This window comes from Ascaphus truei, chromosome 4, assembly GCF_040206685.1.
Source record: "Ascaphus truei isolate aAscTru1 chromosome 4, aAscTru1.hap1, whole genome shotgun sequence".
In the NCBI taxonomy this organism is placed as follows: Eukaryota; Metazoa; Chordata; class Amphibia; order Anura; family Ascaphidae; genus Ascaphus; species Ascaphus truei.
Genome location: NC_134486.1, coordinates 415,064,888 through 415,072,683, shown reverse-complemented (window position 1 = coordinate 415,072,683; position 7,796 = coordinate 415,064,888). Strand labels below are relative to the sequence as shown.

At 36.6% G+C, this 7,796-nt stretch overlaps 1 long non-coding RNA gene across 1 annotated transcript; it reads right to left on the bottom strand.

The window, feature by feature from the left end:
- Positions 1 to 1,514: 1,514 nt before the first annotated feature.
- Positions 1,515 to 4,824, bottom strand: LOC142492212 (uncharacterized). Its single transcript, XR_012800813.1, has 3 exons — positions 4,659 to 4,824; positions 2,029 to 2,199; positions 1,515 to 1,941 (listed from the first exon to the last, which is right to left on the bottom strand). It is a non-coding gene; the product is annotated as an uncharacterized LOC142492212 (long non-coding RNA).
- Between the last annotated feature and the right edge of the window lie 2,972 nt (positions 4,825 to 7,796).

The window sequence follows — 7,796 nt, the reverse complement described above, 5'->3', positions numbered from 1 at the left end:
GCGTGCTCATTTACATGTGAATTCCCAAAATGCATTGCTGCAGTGGAAGCAATTGATGGTGGGCGAAGATGGGGAACAACAGGGTAGTACACATGTGTAACACATGTTAATCAGAAATTATTACTAGCTACAGGTACAGAACATAAATATGTATAATATTATTGTGTATTTTATTTATTTTACTCCGACAAACATGACATTACTGCCTATTTTAAGCATGCATCAAATATATTGCATGCAACGGCCTACAAACATCACTTGCACTAACACATCTATAGTTGTTTATGAAAAGGTCCATTTTTGCTTTAACTCATATACAGACAGCATAATGAGGCACACGTATCATATTTTATGTCATTGTTTTCATAACTTAAAAACTGCACACGACTATTTAGCTCATCTACCATTGTGTTAAAGCAGCTGCAATTAATATCTCATCACAGCATACACTTCAACAGAGGGGGTGGGGTTCAGCACACACACTAATTGCAGCCTCATTTTAGGGTCAACTTAGTTCACACCATTTTCACCTGTTTCAAGTAATTGAAAGGTGTGGCTGATTAGGCTTTTTGGGGAAGGGAATACCGTTCTTACAACCTGACTACCACAACTGAAGTTAATCACACTCATTTGAAAGCTTCACTTTAGCTACTAAATGCCCCAACAACTCATTACTTATCAAAGCGTACGTCACACATTAGTTCACTCATATCTATAGTTGAACTACTACTATCAACGACACATTATCACACACTGCATGTGTTGTCTTGTTTAGTCACAGCCACATTCATGTGTGCCACATCTTATATTAATGTACCACACATATCCTCTACCAAAAACAACACTTTTTGCAATATGACCACCTTCATGATAACCATTGTGAATGGTCATCTCATGATAGTTATGTACATTATGATACTGATATCACTACACAACATATGATTTTTATGTACAAATTTTATCTATTTATCCTCACGCATTACTGCAGGAACATAGTATGTTTTATGTTAGGGAACTCAAAAGTTCTAAGTACACAGGCATGTACATTCTTATTACAACTATTTATGTTCACTTTCACACACACATTTTGGGTTAAGGAAATGATGCTGTTAGGTACTCATAAATACAGAACATACAATAACTGTTTGTTCAATATTTATACATGTAAATGTAAAACTTATGTTATTGTTATATATAGTTGCCCCTGAAGGACATGTGTCACCTGAGACTGAACAAGTGTCTTCACCTGGGTCAGCCAGCTCAACACACCTAGAAGGTGAGTGTATCAGTTGGTGGCCATATAATATGTGCTCTTCTATATGTTATGTTGTCATGTTCATTATTTGTTTTGCACATCTTCTTTAAATAGGATTACTTAGTGTCAGTGAAAATGAAGTGTAAGGCAACTTGTATTGTGTTAGTGATGTTAACTATCATGTAGGAGTTGTGAGTTTACAGCAAGTTTTCATTCACTCATATTTCATACTGAGTCCAAACATTATTCTTAAGTCAAGGTAGTTTTTAATGTGAGGTTATAAAACGTATGGAAACATGTTAGTTGTTACTTATGACACAGTACAATTACATAGTAACACAGCAGAGATTAACATGCCATTTAATAATGTGTACATTTATTTGTAGAACATGATGAAGAGGATTTTGATGATGATGATGATGATGATGATGATGATGCCGCCGCCGCCGCCATAGACACACAAATACAAGCAAGTGACCATGAAGAGGTTCCAATTGAAACTGTTTTACCGCCAAAACGTCCAGCAAATACCACATATGATGCAATTGTAGCTTCTGAGGGAAAAATTGTGTAAGCAGAAAATCGTCGCCATTCTGACCTGATGACAGTGCTGGAAAGGATGATTGCACTGCAGGAAGAAACAGTTTCACAATTGGCACATCTCCACAGAGTCTTCATTGAAGTGCCTAAACAGTTGCAAAAAATCAACACCTCATTCGCAGCATTAGTTGTTCAGCAAACACAAGCTAATTACTGGAGAATGACTAATGTACCACAATTCAACAGCTCACAGGCAGGATCTGTTCATGCAGGTCAGTTTTCACCACATGCTTCTGATATTCATTCACCAGGCCCAAATGTTACCAGTCAAGTAGCAGACATTGCTGTGCAGGTTCCTGACGACATCCTACCGCTGCCATCTGTACAAATTCAGCAGCTGACACCTACAAAGGAGGCCACAAAAAGAAAACACAAGCAGTTACTACTGACCAGTTTTTGGTCAAAAACAACAAAAGACACACATGAAACAGACCAACCATCACTTGTGCAGTGTCTACCAACTTGCTCACATGTGTCAGTGGGCACAAGCCCTGTCCGTGAACAGTCACTACCCAAAAGCCCTGTAGGTGAGTCACTGCCCAAAAGCCCTGTAGGTGAATCGCTGGCCAAAAGCCCTGTAGGTGAATCACTGGCCAAAAGCCCTGTAGGTGAGTCACTGGCCACAAGCCCTGTAGGTGAGTCACTGGCCACAAGCCCTGTAGGTGAACAGTCACTACCCAAAAGCCCTGTAGGTGAGTCACTGCCCAAAAGCCCTGTAGGTGAGTCACTGGCCACAAGCCCTGCCCGTGAAGTGCCAGAGGCCACTCAAAGTGGCTCTGTTGTACCTAAAGTTGGTGGCAAAAGAAAAAGGAAAATTCAAGAGACAACAAGCAGGCCTGTTACTCGCTCGCAAAAAGAACAAAAAAATAAATTTTAAAATTCACAAAATATGTCTTTGGCCTTGTTTTGTTGACTTCAGATTATCTAATTACTATTGTATGTATGCTGAAGACTGTGTTGTTTCCAAACTTTCAAGTATGTTCTTGTACACGTGAAGTTTTGGAAATGTTAACACTCCTAATTAATGAATAGTGTTATAAATATTGATGTATTAATCGTCTGTTCAGTAATGCTCCACCAGGAGCCAGTTGCTAAGTTTAGAGAAGCTGCCATTGACTTTGCAGCAAAACATTGCATTTGGGTGTGTTAATTGATGTAATCATTGCATGTGCATATTATTTTCATGCAATTATAAAAGCACCTATTTAACTGCAAACATCTTTCTTGTACGTGTACAGCAGGATTTTGTGTTAAATATTACTTACCTTTGGTGGCCATTGTAATGTTGTCCTTTAATCATTTATGTGTTCTTGTTTCAAGAACATCTCTGAATTTATACTAAAATATATGTAGTATGTATTGATATATGCACACACACACACAGACACACACTGTGTGTGTGTGTGTGTGTATATATATAGTACTATCTAAACTGGTATAGATGTATTTACAAAAAACATACACTTCATGCTTCCTTGTGAAAACACACTATTTTAATAATACAGGCCTAATGTTTGACAACTATACTAAGTGTGAGCCTCTAACATTATTGGGTGCAAACAAATGTTTATGACTTAATTCACTCATGTTTATCACCATTTAAATAGGTTTCATACAAGGCCTACTTACTGCCATCAATATGTTGTGTGTACTCCTGCAATATAAAAAAAAAAAAAAAAAGATACATTATATATATATATATATATATATATATATATATATATATATATATATATATATATATATATATATATATACATATACATATATACACACACACACACACACACACACACACTATACATATAGTACAATATACACTTTATATATATATATATATTTTTATGAGAGAGATATATTTATATATATATAGATACACACGTATTTAAACTCATGCAGACAGGTAGTTAACCAGACTTTCAAATACACACAGAAAAGTATGTGGGAAAAAAACATTTCATTTTGCAGGTGTGTGTATTTACTGATATGGCTGTCTAAGCACTATTTTCACACAGTGCTCTTTGTTATGTTTCTAGAAAACTCAATGTTACTGAAATAAGTGTAGGAATGTTTTCACAAACGAGATAAAAAAATGATACATGTTTTTCCCACATTCGCCTATCACTAACCACAAAACTTAAACCAATTAAAAGGACACATCCAATTGGCGTTTGAAATAAGGAGTAAAAGTAGTTACTTTTGTTGACCTTGAAAACGAAACACAGGAATTTGTTAGCCATTGAGCAGAATCATTTTGATGAGCAAAGAAGACAGAACTGCACACATCTTTTGTGCTACTCTGACATGGCTGATGAATTCGTTAACAATATGAATCCCCTTTTAGGGTATAAGTACATGGTTTCAGAAGCAATTTTAAACAGTCGCGGACACAAAGCAAGCACACGCCAAATCTATGATTTGATTCGAGCTAAATATCCTTATTACCAAGACCGTAGGCATGCGCGGAATTTTAATTCCTCAATAAGATTCACTTTATCAACTTATGACTTTTTTGAACGTGTGCAGGATAAGCTAGAACACACCTATGGTTTCTGGAAGATTGCAAAGGAAAAGCATTTTACCCTGAAAGAGGGCACATATATTGTTGTGAAAGGCATATTTATTCCTAATGCCAATAGCAATGGATCCGCTACTACTGTTCCGTGTGAATCGATACCTGCTGCAATATCTGCACCCTCCATTCCTGAAACCCACATTGTACAACAACAAAAGTACTATGATTATGTACCAAGCCTTTCAGCTGAAAATGCATTGGAATGGGAACCAGAAGAAATGAACCTACCTCCCGACCAATTGTTTGAAGAAAGCAGTGGCGATTCCTATGAGCGCTTCATGGAGGAGATGTGTGTCATACTGGATTCAGCGGGTGGGTCAAGCGTGGATGAAAATGCCTTGCATTTCTGGAGCGACCAGTTGCAGCCAGACGAAGAGTTAATTCTAGAAGAATGGTAAATATAACAACCGTTATGCGTTGACTGTGCGTTTAAATGTTTTTTTTTTTTTTTGTTTTTTTTTAACCACCATTTTCCCTTTCAATGCGTGGATACAGCGTAACATTGCAGACTGCATAACATGTAGTGATCACAAAGAAATTGTTGCCGAATACAATATAGTATAACCTGAAAGAGTAGTACACATTGCTGACGGAATAAATATACGTACTTTCCTATCCCTTTAACCATATTAGCAACATTTTAACATAACTCTAACACATACCTGTTTTGTTATCATGCAACATTTAAAAGCGGGTCCACCACGTATGACGTGGGACCCTTGTCATGGCCCAAGGCGTCCTTAAAAAGGATTACGGATGTAAGTCCCGCCCCCAAGCGACGTGCGCGCCTCAAAGCCTATTGGCTGTCATGTTTTGTTATAGTAACGGTAACTGCAGTGTGTCATGTGTGCGGCTCAGTGTTTGTAGCCGTAAAGTGGGCGTTAGCCGAATGTTAATTGAGTGGGAGGAGAGTTAGCGTGCGTTTCACGCTGGTTTAACATGACGTCACACGTATTGCATTTGCGCATTGTGTTATCGGCCGTCCTTTCTGTCCAAACACGTCTGTTTAAAAAGAATACAGATGTACTCGTTTAGAACGAATGTAGTTTCGTATTCATTGTATTTGAAATAAAGATTTTATGTTTAATGGTATTTTCAAGATGTATTGAACGCACAACGTACGCTTTGTTTTGCGCATGCGCTAACAGTTAGTGCAGCCAAGCGTGAAGTGCGTGCGCACACTAAGATGTGCGCGCACATTTTTCAGTATACAGGCAACGTTCACATCATATACATAGTTATGCCTGCTACAAATTTAAAGAAACATTACATACTGATGTACACTTGTAGTTCTAACATATAAGTGAGTGACGTGTGTATGTACACAATCATATAGAGCTGTGTAACGCGTTGTCACGGATACATATATAGTAAGGTGCCATATTTGACCATCATGTGTTTGCTGTATTTCAGAGATGTCGGGGAAGATACAATCGGATCAATGTATGATTTCAGAAGAGTCTACCTTTATATGAGATGATTGTGAGGAGGAGCCACCGACTACTATACTACATAAAACTAATTTTATATTGCTTGCAGCGCTTATTAACAAACAATTAAAAATGTGATACCCTTATGCCTATATTGCATAAGCACTTAATTAACATAATGATGTTGCAAAATAGTGCCTCATGAATTTTTATTGAGTGTTCTTTAATGACTACTATCATTTTATGGCATGGTGTGTTTTATATATAACAACCATTCCCACTCTGCTAACACATTTGTGAATTCTATTGTGTAATGGAACGTATGACTGTCGAAACTATGTAACAATAATAATAATAATAATAATAATAATAATTATAATATGAGCATGTTCATGTATAGCGCTGCTAGTTGTACACAGCGCTTTACAGACACATTTTTCAGGCTGAGGTCCCTGGCCCGTGGAACTTACAATTTATTTTTTGCCGCCTGAGGCACAGGGAGATAAAGTGACTTGCCCAAGGTCACAAGGAGCCGACACCGGGAATTGAACCAGACTCCCCTGCTTCAAAATCTCAGTGCCAGTGTGTGTCTTTACTCACTGAGCCACTCCTTCTCCCAATGTAAAGGACACTTACAACCAACTAGCCATTTCTTGTTAAAAATCTCTTGTTACATGGGTATGTTGATAAAATGGTTTGGGACTGTAGCAAATAATGTTATTGGCCAGATGTTGTGGTCCCCTACAATGCATGATGTTCTGATTATGACATCAACATCATGTAATGAAGTACGTTTCTGTGTATATTTCATTAACCTAACTAACTATAGTTTACTGTGTTTATTAAACGTTCTAAAAATACATAGTATAGTCAATATGATGATATAAGCTACCATAATAAAGCTGGTGTTATCATTTGTCGGTGTTATACATGGATCCTACACAAATTGATACAGACACAAACAGTTGTCTTACAAAGTGTGTCTATGCTAATGTGCACGTGATTGACGTTACAATTGTGAGAATACTTGATAATTATCATCATGATAATGATGAAGTGACGTGATTTATATTGCAAAAATATTACCAACATTGTCATATTGGTAAATTAGAAATGCTAAATGACAGTAACATTTGCAACAAAATTGTGTTTTCTGTTAACAGTTTTACACTTGGTACATGTAGGACACATCCACACACGTGTGACTTATACATACACATGTCACAAATTTAAATTAATGTTGACTATTAATTCCTAGCATTACAAAACACCAACATTGCTAAATATAAGATGTAGTACGCATTGTTGTGATTGCAGGCATTCATGCATGGAGTTTTATGATCAGTCAATTTAATCCGTGATGAATGATCTCCCGTAAGTAAAGAAATAACTACAGTTATCCCCTTGTCTCCAAACACCTCTATATTACATTAATGGAATTTATAAGGAAACATACTGTACATAAAATGTGATGAAATGGGAGTAATCATTTTCTAATACAATGCACATGAAAGCTCAAGAGTAGCTAAATGCATATACATGATACAGAAAGTACATATATGTAACATTTGTGTTTAAACTAATATGTTGGGTTTTGACTTCAAATAATTATATGAAGATTGATGTAGGCACATCTTATGAGAGATGTCAGCAAATATACATACCATGATCAGTCATACTGGAGATATACCTATAATGCAAAGGAACAATATATAAATTGCAAACATTGACATGCCATCTTCAGTACCGTAAACAACACAGCAAAGTGTGTATTTGGTGTTAAATGTGCAACACCATGTATATTTCATGACATTCAAAATGTAAATCAGGCTGGTGTACACATCATATGGATGTACATGTTACACTGCACCAATAACATTGTATGTAAGCATACTAGAAGCATGAATGAGTATGGGCATAATATGTGTATTGTGTT